Consider the following 20571-nt stretch of genomic DNA (forward strand, 5'->3'; position numbering starts at 1 on the left):
TTTAATGTTTGACGCACTATTGTACAGTGGTGCCTCGCAAGACGAAATTAATTCGTTCCGCAAGTTTTTTCTTCTTGCGGGTTTTTCGTCTTGCGAAGCACGGTTTCCCATAGGAATGCATTGAAAATCAATTAATGCGTTCCTAGGGAAACCGCTTGCCAGGCTGGGAGTGCGGAGAAGGGCTTTTCTCCGCACCGCAAGCCTTCAGGACAGGTACGGGAACAGAGGGGAAGGGGCGCAGCGCTTTCCCTCTGTTCCCGGGGCTTACGTGGGAGGAGGGTTTTTCCTCCCCACCGCCAACATTCAGAACAGCATTCTGAATGTTGGCGGTGGGAAGGAAAACCCTCCTCCCACCCCAAGTCTTCAGGAAAGCCATCCGATGCCGGGCGGCGGGAGAAGGCTTTCCCCCTCCCCCTCCCGGCATCGGAGCTTCGTCCCGATGCCGCGCGGCGGGGGGAGACGTTCCCCCTCCGCCGCCGGGCATCGGGGCTTCGTCCCGATGCCGCGCGGCGGGAGGAGACGTTCCCCCTCCGCCGCCCGGCACCGGGGCTTCGTCCCGATGCCGCGCGGCGGCGGGAGGCTTTCCCCCTCCGCCGCCCGGCACCGGGGCTTCGTCCCGATGCCGCGCGGCGGCGGGAGGCTTTCCCCCTCCGCCGCCCGGCACCGGGGCTTCGTCCCGATGCCGCGCGGCGGCGGGAGGCTTTCCCCCTCCGCCGCCCGGCACCGGGGAGACGTTCCCCCTCCGCCGCCCGGCATCGGGAGGCTTTCCCCCTCCGCCGCCCGGCACCGGGGCTTCGTCCCGATGCCGCGCGGCGGCGGGAGGCTTTCCCCCTCCGCCGCCCGGCATCGGAGCTTCGTTCCGAAGCCGGCGGCGGGAGGAGGTCCGAGGACAGTGGGGAAGACGCGCTGCGCTTCCCCGCTGTCCCTGAGATTTCCCTATGGGCTGTCGTCTTGCGAAGCAAGCCCATAGGGAAATTCGTTTTGCGAAGCGCCTCCAAAACGGAAAACCCTTTCGTCTAGCGGGTTTTCCGTCTTGCGAGGCGTTCGTCTTGCGGGGTACCACTGTATTTTAATATTTTGTCGGAAGCCGTCCAGAGTGGCTGGGGAAACCCAGCCAGATGGGTGGGGTATAAATAATAAATTATTATTATTATTAACTAGGACATGAAGGCTAGATCTATCGGTGCCATGTTTGCTTAATGCATGCAGGGACGCACCTAGGGGTTGATCAGGTTGGCCCACCAAGCGTGCAAGCCCAAGTGGGGAGCAAAAAATGGCACCTCTCCACTCTGGCCTGGAATGGCTAGAAGCCCACCCACCTGTCTGCACGCTGCCTGGGCCACTCCTCCACTGCTCTGGGTAGCTGGGCAAGGTGCACAGGTTCTTCTGGGTGCCTCGGCAGAGGAATCTGGTCACTGGTGTTGACCATTGCGCAAGGGAGAGGTGGCGCCAATACAGCTCCTTGCCAAGGGCACAAGGGAGCCTAGGTACGTTTCTGAATGCAGGTGGGGAATCTGTGGCCCTCCAGGTGTTTTTAGACTGCCATCAGCCCCAGCCGACATGGAGGGCTTTGTCATGAATCCAGTCAGATGCTTTGCTTCCACAAATCTGCCTGATCAGCCTTCCCCAACCTGGTGCCCCCCAGCACTACAGCCTGCACCATCCCTGTCCATTGGCTCCGCTGGCTGGCGATGATCAGAGCCAGATTCCAGCATCTGGAGTGCTGGGGAAGGCTGTTGCAAAAAGACTGTTTCAGAATTATGCAGCTTTAATTATTCAATAAGCTTCTCCTGATTTTCAATCAGAATTTATGAATGACCTACCCTGTGTTCAGGGTCACATGCTGTTGTCATTTTAAAAAAATTCTAAGTTGTTTATCTTAGTTTATGGCGCTGCGGATTGCACAGAAGCAAATGGAGACAAAAAAGATGATCTAAATGACAATAAGGCAAGATATGAGGGGTGAGCAGGGGTGATGGAGAAAAGAAAAGAAAAGAAAAAAAACTCAATTTATTATTGATGGCACCAAGAACTGCATCCAATGATTTGTTAAACTGAACATCATTAGGGTAAGGCACAGAGCCAAGGTCCTAATCATTTGCATTCATTAACCACCCCCTGGCATTTTCGTTGGCTTTGAGGATGCCTTGGACAAATGCCAGACAAATTGTTATAATCATTTCCCCTAAATTGCTCCTGGAGTTTCAGTGGGCTGCCCAATCCCGCTCATGGCAGACTTTTATGTATAGTAGTGGCCTAATCGGTTGTTAAACAGCTGTAGTGAGCCATCCCAGAGGTGGTTGCAATTTAGAAGCACCCCAAATCATATTAAGCGTTTTGAAGATCTGCATAGTTAAAGATGTAGCTAATTCTCACCCTAACCCATATCCCACCCCCACCCCCCAAAGAACCTGAAATATGCCATTGGAAAGTTTCTAAGCATGTTCAACAGAAGCCTCTTAAAAACCAGCTCAAGATGGCCCTGAACCCCTGGCCTACCTGGCAGCAAGTTAGTGTGTCAAGTCCAAGTCCAGGGGTCAAGCCATACAAGCCCAGTCCAGGAAACACATCCAGCGTCTAGCCAAGTCTGAAGTCCAGCAGTCAGAATACAGTCCCGCATGAAACCCAAATCACAGTCCCATAGAGGTCCATCAATATGGGCAGTAGAGCATCCATAGCACCTCGGTTCTGCTTCCCTTTTGTACTTGGCATGCTGGTTGCAGCATCTGGGCTTGATGAGGCATGTGACCCTCACCTATCCCAAGCCTTCTCCAGCTGAGGAATCACACCTGGAGCCAGCGAGCCCCACCTAGCCAGCTAGGAAGCTTGGGCTCTGCACCCTTGTATGCCTCAGCCTCCTAGAGTGTCTTTCCCATTGCTCCTTACACCTCAGAGCCCACTGCATTTGTGGAGACAGGCTCCTCTTGTGATGGGTTCTGCTGCTCTGGTTCCTGTACCTTGACCTCCATCCCCTTGCCATCCTCTGTCATCCTGTGAGTACTTCCTTCTCTACCCCCCGTTTGCCCCGGTGTGTCCCATTCCCTGCTACACCCCTCATGTCGGGATTCTCTTTCTCCTCCCCGTCATCCTGCCAGTTCAATGCAAAGATGTCAGCACGAGACACAGGTACACCCCTACCCTTGCTTTAAGACCTTGAGTGTTCTGACAAATGCCTGAACGCAGTTTGTGTGTAGAGCACTTCTCCTGATTTCCCCCCAAGCTTTTTAGATGCAGTCTTAGTCCTGTGGTATGTTTCATTTATGATTTTGTGGCTTTTACTTGTTTTATTTTACGTTGTTTTGTATATACATTTTAATTGTTTTATTCTCTTTGTAAACTATCCTGGGAATATAACCGAAGAGTGGTATAAAAATAAACAAACATGGAAAGTGCACTGTATAAATGTTTCAAAAAGAAACAACAGATGCACGGAGAAGCATATTTATATGTACAAATATGTAAATGCTACATATTATTACCAACATGCTGATGGTTTGAGTTTCCATTTTGAAAGAAATTACAGTGGTGCCCCGCAAGACGAATGCCTCGCAAGACAGAAAACTCGCTAGACGAAAGAGTTTTCCGTTTTGGAGGTGCTTCGCAAAACGAATCTCCTATGGGCTTGCTTCGCAAGACGAAAATGTCTTGCGAGTTCCTGCGGGGTTTTTTTCCTCCCCCCCTTTTTCTAAGCCGCTAAGCCGCTTATCAGCTGATCTGATGAGCCGCTAATAGCGCTAATCCGCTAATCCGTCAATGGGCTTGCTTCGCAAGACGAAAAAACCACTAGACGAAGAGAATCACAGAACGGATTCTTTTCGTCTTGCGAGGCACCACTGTAGAACAAATTTATGTGCCAGTGTTGCACCTTAGATTGTATACGTGCATAGCTGTCAACTTTCCCTTTTCTTGCAAGGAATCCTATTCAGAATAAGGGAATTTCCCTTAAAAAAGGGAAACGCTGACAGCTATGTATATGTATAGTTTGGTCTCTTTTGCGTTCATCATTACCTTCATAGGTAATGGTGCAGGCAGCAGATCAGTGCATGATGGAGGGGTATAGATTTTTTGGGGGGAAACATTTTTATTTTATTTTTTCACATCACAATAAAACAACATAACTCACAACACATCAACCATGTTGCTTAAAAACATAAAATCAAATTCTTAAAGTTCAGTCCAAAAAATATTTCCACATAGTAACATGAGCTCTCAGGGCATTATAAACACAATCATATTGATACATATAATCCAAAACTGTTATCACACATTATAGAAAATGTGGTTTAGAATTCCCTTTGGTCTCACGAATCTTACACATCAGCTTTTCAGCCAGGGCTATTGTCCATGTTCTGGGGTATCATGCTTCAATTTTCAAGTCCAAGGCAGTACGCCATCGCATGGCTATTTCCATATGTGTTGCTACAAGGAGGAACGTTTAAAGTTCTTCGTGAGCAATAGATGGAGCAGGCATGTCATTTATTCCAAATAAAGCAAGTTGAGGGGAAGGTTGTAGATCCGTTTTGTATGTTAAACTCAATTATTTAAATAACAAAACCCAAAATGGGTAAACAAATTTGCAAAGCCACCACATACATGTGTAAAATCCAGTCTCCCCACATCCCCTTCAACAGGTTGATGTTGCTCCTGGTATCATGTGGGGTGAATTCACAAGGGGGAAGAGGCCACCTATGTAAGAGTTTCAAAGGATTCTCTTAATTGGGCTGAAACAGTTTTAAAAGCCCCGCCCCCCCAGCAGGTTCCATTTTTCATTAGAGATTCTTACTTGAAAGTCTGTTGGAGGGGTATTTAGCTCTATGACCATCAGCTCCCTTTTGGATGTTCTCTACATCAGTGACACCTGCCATTCCACTCACTGAAACAACTCTGTTTTACCTGGGAGAAGTCAGCTTTGTGGACCACACAGAACCGTCTCCCTTAAAACAGAGCTCTCATCAGGATTCCTGAAGTTAACTTTCTTCACACATCAAACAACAGCTTGAGAGCTAGACACAGTTATCAGGACTGTGGTGTGGGATAAAAGGTTTAACCCCCGCTCTCCCACGTACTGTGTTCCAACATCTGCTGTTTCACTTAATGTAGTTTGGCCTAAGATGGGTGATTTGGCTGTCTATCTGTCTCTGAAGGTTGAGCACCTTTGGAACGGATGCCAAGTGCTTTGTAATATTTGTGTGTTCAAGGTGAGTCTTCCCCGGGGCCATCCTCAGCCTTTCATTCTTCGGCCATCATGGGAGATAACTGGAGAGGAAGTGCTTTTCCCCAGCCCCTCTCTAATTATTGCCAAGACCCTAAGCAACAGAGGCACCTTTTCTGCCCTCTGTCACTTTACATCCTGACATTGATGGACTGAGGGCAAAGAAGCAACTGCAGCTCCTGGCTACTACTATGAAGCTAGTGCAGTTGATCAGATGGAAGAGCTGGACTTATCCTTGGTACCTGAGTTCAGATTTCATCTCTTGGTGGCCTTGAGCAAGTCAGACTCATACGGTGACTCTGCTTCACATAGCTGAAAATAGGAGTTAGAGTGGTCTACCTCAAATGAGTATTGTGCAAGTGACCATAAGGATATATACTATGAATGACTGTTTCACAGCAAGAGCTAAGGATCTTTTGTCTGTACTATTTCTTTTGAATCTCACTCGAGCCTTCATTGATACATCTCACCATTCACTTCTCTCGGCTTTTCAGAGTACCATTTTGTCATGTATTTCTTAATGGTTATGTTTTTGGTTTTTTAAAGTGTATTTGAATGGTCCTACTTTCCCCCTTTTTCTTCTTTCTGTAGAAGTTCCCCAGGGATCACTCCTCTTCTTTTTCCCTCTTCATAATCTCCCTCTTGGTTCCATTATCCATTCATTTGGTCTTCAATACCACCTTTATGCCAAGGACCTACAACTCCACATTCTTTACCCGATCTTTACCCTTCATCACTTGGCCCCAGTCTCTGCTATCTCTCCTTGGATGAGTGCCCATTGTCTCAAACTTACCTCTGCCAAGTCTGAGCTACTGTTTCCCCTCCTTTTCCCCAGCTGTTTCCAACATCATTTTCTCTTGTTCTTGCTAACATTGCAGAGTGTTCTGCTCGGCCTCAGAAGTACTTTTTTAAATTCTTTGTGTCGAGGTTCTTTCAAAGGTACTGTTGATGTTTTCAGATAATTCATATATCTACGATTTGTTCTTTCATTTCTATTGATGCCATTTTTTATTTTTGTTATTTATGACATACTGTCAAAGAGAGTTGGGGGTGCTAATTTGGCTAGGACAGCTGGAGGTATTTAACCCTTTCTGCCCATACCATTGTCCTACTATAAATTATCTCCCTCAAGCTGCTGTAGAGATTGCAAGACTGCTGTGGAGCAGTCCTGTGAATTGTATTTCAAGATTTAGTAGGTTCCTATCAAGGCCTAGGAAAAGAAATTGCTGGTGACAGTTGTGCAACAGACAAAATAACATCTTCTGTATGCCATGACGCTTCACATCTCTGAAAATGTGTTGTCTGAACAGAGCCTTATGCCATAACAAGACAAGACTTGGGAGATGTGTGACCAATATTTTCCACAATACTTAAAAAAACCTTTTAGTAGTCATATCCAGTGAAGGATTTGGATTGTGAACATGACACTGTAGAGAGAGGGCTTACCACTTTCCACCGTTACCATATTTCTGGTTTAAAAACTGCCCCTGAAAATGCTGTGCAGATACTATCAACTTTGGCATCAGACAAAGACATGTCTCTCCTCCTGGGCATTTGTATGTTAAGAATCATAGAACTGTAGAGTTGGAAGGGACCCCAAGGGTCATCTAGTCCAACCCCTGCAATGCAGGAATCCTGCCCTCAGCCATCACTGGGTGGACTCGAACCACCAACCTGGTTAACAGCCAGACATGCTGACCCATTGCACCAAGAATCTCTGCAGCAGTTGATTGTCTCTTCCTGAGTTACTCTTTGGTGTTCAAGGCTACATTGGGGCAGGGGGAGGGGGGTGAGAAGCAGATGAAGGGAGGTACTTCTTAAGGTCTGATCACCCTGCTGGTTTTATATTTGATTTTTTAAAAATCATTTTGTATTGTGTATTGGAATTTTATTTGTGCAAGTTACTTTGTAGAAAGCCACCAATAAATTAAATACATATGTACATTCAAAGTATTTGTCCTGCAGGAGAAATCATAAACGCATCATATAGATACCTATTTGTTTTCCCATTTGCGGCAAAGAGCAGTTTTAGGTGGTGGAGTTTCAGCTGTAACTGGCAGTAGAGTTGCAAGAGGGGAGGTTAACACCTCTCTTTCTGTCCTGCATTGCCACTCTGATTTCCCTACACACACCAGGCTACCATTAATCTTTACAATAAGAAAGCAAGAAGTAAATAATTCTTCCAAATATGTCTCCAGGATGCCATAAAAGTGAGGGACAGTTGTTGAGTGTGTGGCAGGCTCTTTGTGATCCACAACTGCATTGCTTCTGCTTGCTCACCCAAGCAGCCTTAGCTGCTATTTAAAAAACGAAGCAGAAGTACTTTCTGTAGCCTTAGGAGATCTAAGCCATTTTGACCAGGCTAGCAAGGAGGACATCCTGAAGGTCTCTTCCTCCCAAGTTATATTTATCCACCAATCTGTGCTGCTGCCAGCCAGTTTGATTCAGAAGTGAAGTGCTCAAAACTAGAGTCCCGTTCAGGTGTTCAAAGAATGCGTAAGGGCATAAAATGTGTAGAAGATTGGGGGTGCATGTGCAAGGGGACCAATGTCTGTGATATCTTAATCCTCACTGCTCCATACCAGATCTTCCCATGTTGAGTGGAAAGGTCTGGATGGCATTTGTATGCACAACCGTCTGAACATGCTTCCAAGCCCCTGCCCTGGTCTGAGAACCCTGTGTTACCCTGCGATCTTGGAGAGGTTTTTTAAATACACTTAGCCCAACAGTGGCTGGGAATGCTGTGGTCCTAGCTGGTGTGCGTGTCCTCATGTTCACTACATACTTTGTGCAATTATGCTCTTGCATATTCTTTGAACCTCTGAAAAGGGCTTAGGGGCCGTGCAATCTGTGCTCCTCCAAGTCGCCCTTCCTGAACAGCAATCCACAAACGCATTCACCATGGATGTCATGGAAACTGCCCCTCGCAACTCATGTCTCTCCTCCTCTCTTGACAGGACTGTGGGAACTCAGAAGGATGTGGCTCAGGCAGGCATTTAAAGTTTACTGCTGTTTGGATCATTAATGCAAATTCTGAAGATGTGGACAAGCAGGAAGCTGGACAAGCCACTCTGAAGAAGCATTTAGGGTAGGTACCACTAATCTTATCTTTGCTGATTGGAGCTAGTAGAGATTCCAGACTGAAAACAAGTGGGCAGAGTTTGTTTATAACTTTTATTTTAAGTGTGTGCAGGTTGTATTTAGACATGGCAATTATTGTGTTCGTTTTCTTGGTTATAATGCTAGTGCTTCTGTCCCAGTTTCTAAAGTTCCTTTTATTCTCCATTGCCTGTTGCATGTGGATTTTTTATTGATCTACCCCCATTTCACACTGAATTTCCTTCACACCAGTGGGTGTGTTGTGACACAACAGCAGATGTCATCAGACATGTTGCCACCCCTCCTTTATGCGCACGTGCACTTCTGTTCCCCCAAGATCCATCCATATGAAGAGCTGGAATACTTTCCCAAATTTTGTCCCACCATTTTTTGGTTTTACAGGGATGCAAATGGATTTTATCTGGAAGCAGTTAACATGGAAGTGAGCTCTAAACTTAGATTCTGCTAGATTTCTGGAATTCTGAATGCAGCCTCTATTTCTCATGGTTCAGGTTAGCAGTTTGCAATGTTAGAATGAAAATGTTTTCTTAGTCTAACTTTGCTGGAAACATCCAGAGAAAAGGGAGAGCAAGGAAAAAATTGTACAGGAAATGATGTTATATCTTTTGGAATTATTATTAGTATTTATTATAGCTTCTGCCCTTTTCTTTGATGGGAACTCTAGCTCAGGCTAGCCTCTTAAAGCTTTGGAGAGCAGGGCAGCATTCTGAAATGGTAACCGCTATTTGTAAGATTGTTCAGTCAATTATTGGTACTGCTGTTTGCATTACAGATGACTGAAGACCAAACTGTCTTTATCAAGCCTGACCCAATGAATGCTTACTCCAGAGTGATTGGGTCTCAGGGCTCATCTGTAGCTCAGTTGGTTAGAGCGTTGTGCTGATAATGCCAAGGTTGTAGGTTCAATCACCTTAAGGGACAGCTGCATATTCCATTGCAGGAAGCAGGACTAGATGATCATCAGGGTCCCTTCCAACTCTGTGATTCTATTCTATTCTATTCTATTCTATTCTATTCTATTCTATTCTATTCTATTCTACTATTGTCCCACCACTTTCCCCTGGGAAAGTGTGATCTTTACCACTCAGCTGGAGCAAACATCAATTCATGGATTTACATTTGCTCTCATAATTCAGCGCTAAATAGCAGGCTTTCCTGGGGAAGCCAGCAGAGCAAACAGAAAACTGCTCGGACTCATGTTTTGTAGGCATGGGACAAGCTGAAAATCACTTGGGCATCTGCTGAAGTGTGGGTGAGCCTTAATTGAGTTCAGTTGAGTTTATTCTCATGTAAGTGTGCATGGATTACAGTCTTAGAAGAATACAGTGAGGAATCAATGTTTGTAATCATGAAAGTTAGGAAATGTTATAATTGGAATGGAGAGGGCTCTGTGTCTCAAGAAAAATTGTGTGTGCGAGAAAACTTGAAACTATTTGCTTCATATATAAATAAAACACTTTTTTACCCAGAAACCAGAGATTCTTTATAATACATGTGGTCCTGTTATGCATTTCCTGTTCCCAGTTTGCCCATTTTTGAGCAAATACCACTGCTGAAAGTGATACAAGCCACCACTTCGAGTTTCCATTGTTGGCTCCCGTATTAATTCTCTCACCTGTGTTGCACAGTTGAAGTTTTCACTCTTCACCTGCTGTTGTCAATTGCCTTCCCTTCCCCCCTGCAAAGCATTGAGGGACTTTTTGTGCAAAACGAGCTTTCTCTGTGGAGTTTATTCAATCATGTTTACTGCGAAGGAGGAATTTATACAACCAAGTGTAGCAGGGTGGGCGTGCCTCTTTGCACTTTATGGCGCAGTGTCTCTATCCACAGGGCACTTATTAAAATGGGAAAGCCAGAATTTGAACAAGGTGTATTGGGTTGGTGTTTAATGGTGAAACGGCCTGCCTAGTCTAGGTCATTACACTGATAGAATAATTGCATGTTAGGTTTATAGAGGGCCTTTATTAACCAAAGGATAGTGAAGTATAGTTGATAGGCTTCTGAGATGAAACCACAGCTTGAGTGAAGCACATTAGCCAGTTAACAGCTGCACCACAATGGTTCAAAGTTGCCCTAAGGGTCGTATAATCAGTGTAACCATCTGCGATGGCAGGTTTCCGTAAACATAATCCTTATCTTCAGTTATCTAGACTTTGGTATCCTACTTGAAAAATAAAGAGAGGGTACATGCAGTTTCTCTCAACTTTCCATCTTGCATACACACCAGTTTATGGAGTTAGCTGGTCTGGTAGCTTCCTCTGATATAGGCTGCTCTACAATCCTCCTTCCTAGCTGTGGCCATCTCCACCTGGAAACTCAGACCTCCAACAAGAGGTTGTCAACCTTTTTGAGTCCTTGACCAACTACATTCTTTCTGCCCCTGTGGGGCTCAGGGGCTGGTTATGTCACCCCTTGCCTGCAGAGCTGGCAGCCTCTCATCCTTTTTTGATCACTCTTGTAGAGCGTTTCCTCGGCCTCCTCTCCTCTCCCCTCTCTTTGGGAGTCCTCTGGGCAGTTGCTGCTGCCGCCCCTGGTCTCTGAGCTGCCCCCCCCCCCGCCCCAAAGAGAGGTGCCTCTTCACACTGCCCCACAGGGGCCTGGGACTTGTCCATACATTCTCAACAGCAAGGGCTGGCAGATTGGCTGGCTGGGCTCCCTCGCTTACTTACTTACTTGGAGGCCACCTCAGCTCCTGGCAACCAGCACCCCCTGGCCAGCCCCAGAGGCACCATTCGCCTGGGGAACTTGTAGCCAGGGCTACTGCAATAGCTGAGCAAGCCTTTGGGAGGCAGAGACGTGAGAGGGCCATCAGAAAAGGGAGGGAAGGAAGGACAGAGGCCAGTGTTACTTTGGCACCCTGACCATAATTCAAGGCACCTTAGCGTGTCACAGAACGCTGGATGAAAACCACTGCCTCAAACCATAGTGATCCATGAAGAAGTTCACCAAGACTCACAGGACAAATCCTTGGTTATTCCAAAGAGGGCAGCCCCCAAAAGCAACCAAGCAGATGTGCCAGCTAGACTTCTCAAGGTTCAGACCTTAAAGGTGTAATTAAGAGAACATGTGTAACTTTGAGGCCCAAATTAGTGAGAAATATATATAGATGGTTTCATTTGATTCACAAACCTTTATAGTTGAAGAAGATCCATGGTGCCACCCTTTCATGTGTGTTGCTTAGCTGAAATGTTATCCTCAAATGGCTGCCTTGGGGTGGGATTTCAGACAAATGGGGCAACCAATTTCTGTTTTAGAGTCAGTTAAAGAAGAGGTACACATCCTATTGGTTTCAATAGGTGTCCCATCCTATTGGCACAAAACACAGAGACATTCTACTACACTACTGCAGAACTGCCTGACAGGCAAATGCAGTCTATCTCCATAACACGATTTTTATATATTATTCTCTCTGGCTTTATATTTGTGTGCTGGTCTTTTTATAAAAGAGGTGGCTTCATGTGATGCAGATAGCTCCTATTGTGAAATTTTGGTGTGATGCCGCTTTTAGTGGATACAGAAGACCACACAAATCACCAGTGCTCTGTTGGGGACTGGTGCTTAATCAGGAAGCATCTTTGAGTCTTTCGTAGAATAATCCCTTTTATCAAGTCAGTACAGTGGATTGAACTCACTTTGGCATAATAATAATAATAATAATAATAATAATAATAATAATAATAATAATAATTAATAATTAATTTATTATTTGTACCCTGCACATCTGGCTGGGTTTCCCCAGCCACTCTGGGCAGCTTCCACAGAGACCAAAAATACACTAAAATATTGTATTATATATTGTAAATGTATTAGTGTATCTACAAGACCAAATTTCCAACAGCTTCACTCACAAGGATTATAGGAACATGCAAGCCCACGCACCACAACAAGGTGATCATCCAGCAAGTGAGAGGTACTCTATAGCTTTCATCTGGAAAATAGCATGGAGGGAAAGAGTTAAATCCCTTCCCCCCCAGTGCCACAGTTCTGATATGAATCTCAGACTCACATGTGCACATGCACACACACAGACAGGGCTGCTGTCCATTTTTTAAATGAGTGCAGAAGATCAGTATCATGGAACTCCTGAGTCCCATGTAGCCTGGCTCTGAGATTCTCTGCATGCTGAATTCTGTGTGCCACACCGACACTCTATGACTGTGGAACACCAACAGCCCTATTCCTGACACAGCATGCCTTTAAAGGACCTCTACGCCCAACGAGGGCTGAAGGATTACAGAGAGAGAGGGATTGTGTTTGTACAGCAGCTGAGCTCCACGTGGGAAGTCAGAGGGATGTAAAAGCAGCAGTGTGCAAGACTTAGACCCTGCTGAGGCATCTGCGAAGGGCATGCCCCGGCAGCAGGCAAGGCAGGGAGGGTCCCTGCAACCTGCTGCTTGGACTTTGACTGTAGGCATGTCTGGGGCACATCTCGGCTGACTCTGTCGTGTGTGGATGGCCTGAGCTGTGAGCACAGGACTCTGTGTTGGCTTCGGAGCTGAAACACATCCTGTGAACGTGTCAGAAGGTGCGGATGTTTCTCATTCTTACATTTTCAGGGGAAAGCACAGTGGTGGTTGTCTGAAACGAGGTTTTCAGCCTTTTCATCTTACTCTAAGTCTGGACGGCTGGTTCTAGGAAAACCAGCTTTGGGCTTATGGCTTAAATTGAGTTTAACCCCAGGTAGGTAAAGGTAAAGGGACCCCTGACCATTAGGTACAGTCGTGGCTGACTCTGGGGTTGTGGCGCTCATCTCGCTTTACTGGCCGAGGGAGCCGGCATACAGCTTCCGGGTCATGTGGCCAGCATGACTAAGCCGCTTCTGGCGAACCAGAGCAGCGCACAGAAACGCCGTTTATCTTCCTGCCGGAGTGGTACCTATTTATCTACTTGCACTTTGACGTGCTTTCGAACTGCTAGATTGGCAGGAGCAGGGACCGAGCAACAGGAGCTCACCCCATCGCGGGGATTTGAAACCGCCAACCTTCTGATCGGCAAGTCCTAGGCTCTGTGGTTTAACCCACAGCACTACCCGCGTCCTTTTTAACCCCAGGTACCTTGATGCTTTTTAAAAATGCACACCTTGATATGTAAAAAAATAATGGCTCTGAGCATGTGCAAAGTGCTTTCCCTCCCTAACACATTACCACAAGTAGTCCATCCAGGGCACATATTGAATTAAGAGGACAAAGCCCTGACGCCCCTCGCTCCAGAAATGATGCATTGGCTAGCTGGAAGTATTAGCAAGCGCAGTGTGTTCCCCAGAGATATCCTTGAAGTCACTGTGCACCTATTTGCACACGTGCGTGAGTGAGCGAGCGCACACACGCCTGCCTTTAGGAGGCTCCTTTTGAGCTGTAAGGCTGGGATTAATAAAAGGAAAGGATCCCTCCTCCTTAATAGACTGCAGCTGCATAAACATTCCCAGAATTCATAGCCGGCCCTGTCTCCGGGAGCCTCCTCCCTCCCAAACCAAGGCAAATTCCACCCTCCCCCTCCCCCAAATTCGGTGACAGCTGCTCCGGAACTTCCCTCCACCAAGTCTGTAAGCCTGGAGAGGTTCGCTTTCCATTAGGGCATTGTTTTGCTTAAGGTGAGAACCCATGGGAGGAAGAAGTGCATGCTGGGAAAGTGGACCTGGGCCTCACGCTTGCCAAACCACTGTCTGCGAGCTGATTGGACCTCTGGCTGCTCCCTAAAGTCTTTGGGGAGGGTTTGGAAAAGGGAGCAAAGTCTCTTTCTGACTCCTAAAAATGTTACAAACAGGAGGCGGGAAAGTTTTTACTGCCAGGTCTTATATGACCAAATGGGACACGGAGCAACGTCACCCGTGCTGCTTCGTTTCTGACCTCTTCCAGCAGGTGGCACTGTAGGGATGAGGGCAGGAGTAGCGTCTGCTACTGCTTCTTCTAATGGTACGCTTGGCACTGCAGTCAGGAGCTCTGTGATTCCAAGACTGGGTGGAGGGAGACAGATACCATAAATTGGTCAATAAGCAACCGCAATAAAGTGGGGGAAAGAATAGAATGATAGCACTGATAGTTAAAGTTAAGGTGCATCAGGGTAATGTGTGATATTAAGGAGGACCCCGAGCTGCGAATACTCATTTCTTTTTCTGCTTTTTTAACATGTGCAACAGCTCTGCAAAAAAATAAGAACACTCAATTGCAGTTATCCTCAGCACAGCCCTGAATAGCCAGGTCACCATTTAGTGAAAGGGAAACTGAGGCAAACAGGTAACCTAGCCAGTGATTCCACAGCATAAATGGGGCAAAGCCCTGGTTTGCGTCTCTCTGGCCGTAGTTTGACACTGATGCCAATGGGAGCGTCTTCGCTTCACAATGTAAATAGCAGCGTCAGTAAGGTGATTTTTTTTACTGGGACTGGGGCAGGAAAATGACAGAATCCTTCTCTACCACCATGCGCTGCAATCACAAACCTGACTGCCTCCACAGCAGCTGCTACTTACTGGTTGGGTTTTTTTAAGCAGTGCACGTGTTTTAACTGGGCCTGGTTTATCTCCCTAAGACAGGCAGTGGTCCTGCAACATCTCAGTCCCACTAGCTCAGCCTTCCCATGAAACAACATAAATAAGCTGCTTCAGGCAGCAAATTCCATTTTGCAGTCTCCAGGCTCCATCTCAGGGTGTGCTTTGCAAAAAGAAAAGAAAGATCTCCAACAATTTTCACTTTATGTTGCAAGTGTGAAAAAAATGCCTCTGTGGCTGGCAATGCAACAGCCCCATTCAGGCCACCTGACTCACAAGGGAGTTCCCGCTAACCTCTGCTTTTGAGGTCTGTGTCATGGTGGTGTTGGGATAGGGCCCAATTTGAACCTGTTTTCAGTACCAAAGCTCAGCCCTGTGAGAAATGTAAAATGAGTGCCTCTGAGCATGGGCAGAGTGGTTTCTTTCCCATTCCCCACTCATCCTGATGGAGAGAGAGTTTGACCTGCAGCTTTCTTCAGTCACGGTGTTCAGTCTTGCTATCTGTGATGTTGAAATAAAGAAAAGTGTTTATATAGTACAGAGTCTCTCTCCCCCTCCTCACTGCAAAGCTAAGGACTCCTCCCTTTCCTCATATACAACTGGAATTTGGGTGTGTAATGCTTAGCCCTGCTGGAGCCCTGGCTTCTCAAATTTTTGGAATTAAGCACTGCTTTTGCCCCATAGCCCTTCCCTCATTTAACCCCTCTGGAAGATTCCCAGTCTTTTCTTGTCACTGGAGTTGCCATACTTCATAGGAGCGGAGGAACTAAGCTGCCTTCTACCATGTCCGTCTATTGGTCCAACTATCTCTGTTTTGTCTGTCTCCATGGTGGGCAACCTCCAGCCTGCAAGCCTAATCAAATTGGTAGTCCTACTTTGGCCCACGAGGGTTGAAATATACTCAGAGTCGCAAAGTGATTTCATGCTCTTTATTCAGCTCATAGTGGTGAGGAGGAATGAATGAATGTCCCCTCAAAGTATCTGCTTTATATACATTATTTACACAATGGGCTGCATATGATTGGTTAATTCTGGAATTCTACTGTAAGCCAATCAGGTTGTGGATTCACTTATATCTGGAGCATGATTGGGTGGTTCCTGCCAACCAATCATACTGCTGCATTGTTCTTGGACCAATCAGACTGCTGCATTCTGAATCCTATTGTTCTAGGACCAATCAGACTGCTGCAATTTGGATCCTATTGTTCTAGGACCAATCAGACTGCTGCAGTTTGGATCCTATTCAACTCAGTACATAACAAGGGTCCTTCCACCAAGTCACATCCACCTACCCTACACATAGCATACATGGCACCAAGTGTGAAGCAGGTAAGATTGTTGATGCGAAGAAACAATAAGGAGCACTTCCAGTTGTTTCTTGGCAAGCAAGGCTTATATCCAGTGACTTTTAAATACAGGTGGCAACCATTTTGCACGGGGGTTCCGTTCAAGCTTTCTCCACCCTGTTACACTCCACCCTGCCCCCGTTATGCCCCATCCCACCCACATTCTGCCCTTTTCTGGGTCCAAAAGGACCTGTGCGTTGGGGGTCGTGTGTCAATTGAACGCACGCAAAATGGTCACCGCCTGTATGACACCAAAGCCAAGCCCAGGTCTTCTAATCCAAGCTCCTGAGTGGAGCTGATCCCTGCTGAAAATGTGACTTTCAACCAATCTGCAGTTACTTCAGGCCCTGCTAGGATCAGCTGCTTCCAGACTTTCTGACTGGGAACTCCCATGTGGAACCAGACCCAATAGGGTTTGCATCTGCTGCCAGCTGCTTGGTCCTACCTGTATTGGCCAGGATCTTCCTTTGTAGGACACTTTAAACTCAAGCTGTGCTGCAAAATGGGGAAAAAATGGTCACCTGACACCATGGTATGATTGACAGGTGGGCATCCCTGTCGAAATGGCCGACCGAGGGTAGGGGACTTCAAGGTCCAGTCCTCCAGAGTGAAAATATTCCCTACCCCTGATCTATCCTGGCAAGGCTCTCAGCGCCATCTCTAGGCAGAGCGAGACAGCTGCTTTAGGTGGCAGATAGCAGGGGTCGAGAGTGGTTACGAAATGATGGAGGACAGGGCTGTGTATAGCATGCGCAATTTGCCCTGTACCCCCTAAACTAGCCTGCTGGCCTCAAATGCAGTGGATGATGCTGTCCTGTTGCTAGTTTCCATGTAAGATTCATTTGCCAGTCTGACTGGCTTCTGTATATGGAAATTAGAGTATATGCCATCTTGTCCTTTACCTCAAGCAGCAAAGTGCCTTAGGCCAGCCCTAGCAGCTCTCCAGGTTTCCAGACTGGACTGTTTCCCAGCCTACCTGGAGGAATTGAACCTGGGAGGTTTTTGCATGCAAAGCTTGTGCTCTTCCACTGAGCCACAGCCCCTCCTCTCCATCCTTCGATAGATGGTAGAAAGGAGAGGCTGGCCTATAAACTACCTCAGCCATGAGGTTTGGCTTCATTTACCTTGCTGCTCCCCTTCTCCCACCCATCCCCCACCTTCCCTTTCAGAGCTACTCACAGCCAGCAAATCTCCATGTCTCTTCTGGAATTCGTCCAGGGACTTGAGCAGCTTTCAAATAGATTCTTACTGAGTGCCGAGAAATGTGTGGAAGCTAGCTGGGGTGGAGGAGGAGAGGGAAGCAAAGAGGTAAGGAGGGTGAAGAGGCAAGGGGTAGATGCTCACATTACCTGCTGAACCCCCAAGCAGGAAACATTTTGGGTGGGATGAAGGTGGCCGCCTGACACAGATCGTCTTGCATGGTGGAGACCACAGGATGTAACAAGCAAAACACACTCAGTAGTTTAGTTGGACTCTCCTCAATTCTCCAAGTGGTCAAGTTTCAGGGGTGAAGCACTTAACCTGAGTCCAGTTTTCTTTGGAATAAGGTTTTTTAATATTTGCATTTGGCTGAGTATATATATGGAAGTTCTCTGCCTTTCTCCAGAGTCTTTGTTTCTGTATGCAGACAGCTTGATGACCTCATCCCCAGCCGAGGAAAGGGGAGGTGGAGAAAGAAAGTCATGTCCCTTTCTCCGGAATGGTTCTCCCCTCCCAAAACAGTCATTTCCTGGGCATTGGGCATCCATTGATAACTTTGATAACATTCAGCTAACCTGAATGTTATCAAAGTTTTGGTGATGGAGTCCAAATTTTTGCTGCTCTTCTTTGCACATACTCTACATCCCCATAATGCCAGTTCTGTTTCAACAGCAGTGGTGCCTATTTCCATGGAGCTCCGAAGCTGTGTGTGTGTGTGTGTGTGTGTGTGTGTGTGTGTGTGTGTGTGCTGCTCTTACTTTCCTCTTTCTCCCTGCTGCCACTACTGTTGTCCCAGCTCCTGCCAACCTAGCAGTTCAAAAGCATGCCAGCGCTAGTAGATAAATAGGTACTGCTGTGACGGGAAGGCAAACGGCGTTTCCGTGCGCTCTGGCTTCCGTCACGGTGTTGCGTTGCACCAATAGCGTTTTAGTTCTGCTGGCCACATGACCTGGAAAGCTGTCTGCAGACGAACACCGGCTCCCTCAGCCTAAAAGCGAGATGAGCGCCGCAACCCCATAGTCACCTTTGACTGGACTTAACCACCCAGGGATCCTTTACCTTTTTTACTTTTGATGTTGCTGCTGGGTGAGCATAGAAACCTAAGTACAGAGATATAACAGCACCATCTAAAATGTGCAGGGTTGCCTATCCTATCTTTGAATAATGATTCTAAATCTGCATATACATCATACAATTAAAGCACATTTAAAGCATGTGACTTCTTCCAAAGAATCCTGGGAACTTTACCCCTCACAAAGATATAGCACTCGTAAGAAACCACAGTTCCCAGGATTCTTTAGGAGAAGTCATGTGCTTCAAATGTATGGTGTGTACACAACCTAAGACAAATGTTTAGGTAACCAGTTTTGGTTTTCTTGGCTCGGTTGCTAACAAATGCAGAATTTGGCTTGTCGGCACAGAGAATTTGGGCTTTCTGTAGAGTCGCTTTAGCTTTCATTAGTGAGCTTACGTTTATACACCACCAGCTTCAGGCCAGACTGGCTTGCAATTTAACACAAAAAATGCAGTAAGAATAACAAAGAAGTTTGAGGTTCAGCAGGATTCTTGTCACATCCACGCAACTTTTTGTGCTCTGTGTCTCACATGTGTCCCTGGGAGCTTTAGGTGTTTCCATGGTGTGCTCTGCTCTGTGCCGTGTGGTTTTGCAGTTGGCTATGGTGTGCAAGCTATGTGTGCCTGCTTGCAGTTCATCTTGCAGTCCAGACTTCGCTCATACTGTAAATGTTTCTCAGAGAGCTACACCACAGCCTCCTCCCTTCTTCCCTCCGGGCTTCTCCTAGCCTCAGGAAAATGTTGTGGAATGTAGACACATATTCCAATGCTGGGCACTCATCAATCACTCCTTTCTATACATAGAACCACGTTTCTCTCTCTCTCTCTCCCTTGCCTAATTGCTGCTTATGTTCCCCCCCTCGGCAGCCCCCCCCCCTTTTGCTGCCTTGCTCTCTCATTCTCTTTTCTTGATCTGCTTCTTTTGTTTTTCTGGTTCCCTTTGCTTGATAGCTTTGTTTTTTACCCCCTTGCTAAACTTTCCCCCACTCTCATTTCGTTTAGTTTGTTGTTGCATTTATTTCCTTTTCCTGCTCTCATTATTCTTTTATTTTTACGCATGCATCCCTCCCCTTCTCTCCAACCCCCCCCTCACAACGCACACACTTCCATCCATTTCAAGCCTCAGCTGTTGGCTCAGTGTGTGTCTCAGCATCTGGAGTTGTTTGAAGAGAGGAAATCGCCCCCCTCTCACAAGGGCTTTGTTCTATAGGCCTTTTCCCTCCTTCCCTCTCCCTTGCTGTTGTTCTTGTCATAGCTGGCTTGGCACTAAGGGGGTACAGTGGAAAGTGGGGGAAAGTAATTAAGGGAGAGGGAGGGTAGCTGGAGGAAAGAAAGGGATGCTGAGGTAGGAGCGAAGCCTAGAAAGAGAGAAAAGGAAATTTGTGAAATGTTATATTGGAAAAGAAACCAACAGGCCACCTTGTCCAGCCACCCGGACCAGCTCTACCATTAGACAGATTGAGGTGGCTACTTCAGGCAGAAGATGATGGCTGGTGGTAAGACAGCTGTGGCAGTCACCACCATCCTGCCCTGTTCCCTTCTGTGTGCCATACGGGTGCCTTGCATCCCCTAAGCGGGTAGCACTGTGGTCTAAACCACTGAGCCTCTTTAGGCTTGCCAGTCAGAAGGTTGGCAGTTTGAATCCCTGCAACAGAGTGAGCTCCTGTTGCTCATTCCCATCTCCTGCCAACCTAGCCGTTCAAAACCATGCCAGTGCAAGTAGATAAATAGGTACTGCTGCGACGGGAAAGAAAATGGCGTTTCCGTGTACTCTGGTTTCCGTCATGGTGTTCCGTTGTGCCAGAAGTGGTTTAGTCATGCTGGCCACATGACCCGGAAAGCTGTCTGCAGACAAATGCTGGCTCCCTTGGTCTGAACGCGAGATGAGCGCCTCAATCCAATAGTCGCCTTTGATTGGACTTAACCGTCCAGGGGTCCTTTACCTTTTACCTTAATGCTCTCAGGTGTAGTGGAGGATGCTTTCCCATCAATATCATTGAAGTTATATTCAGCTGCCAGGCCAGCTGGTTTCTGCATGTGGAATTGATAGTGGGTAGGGGAACCACCTTGTCTTTTCCTTCAGGCATCTAAATATACTGCACTAGTCCTGCCAACCACCTGACCTCAAGCACAAA

At 46.9% G+C, this 20571-nt stretch overlaps 1 long non-coding RNA gene across 4 annotated transcripts in view; it reads left to right on the forward strand.

Moving 5' to 3' along the window:
* Positions 1–20571, forward strand: part of LOC310690957 — a 68440-nt gene that overhangs the window by 20416 nt on the left and 27453 nt on the right. For all 4 annotated transcript variants that reach the window (XR_014518290.1, XR_014518291.1, XR_014518292.1 and 1 more), the window contains one exon: positions 8170–8300. This is a non-coding gene — a long non-coding RNA (uncharacterized lncRNA). The remainder of the gene's footprint in view (positions 1–8169; positions 8301–20571) is intronic.

Source organism: Podarcis liolepis, assembly GCF_965112155.1.
Source record: "Podarcis liolepis genome assembly, chromosome: 13".
NCBI classification, from domain to species: domain Eukaryota; kingdom Metazoa; phylum Chordata; class Lepidosauria; order Squamata; family Lacertidae; genus Podarcis; species Podarcis liolepis.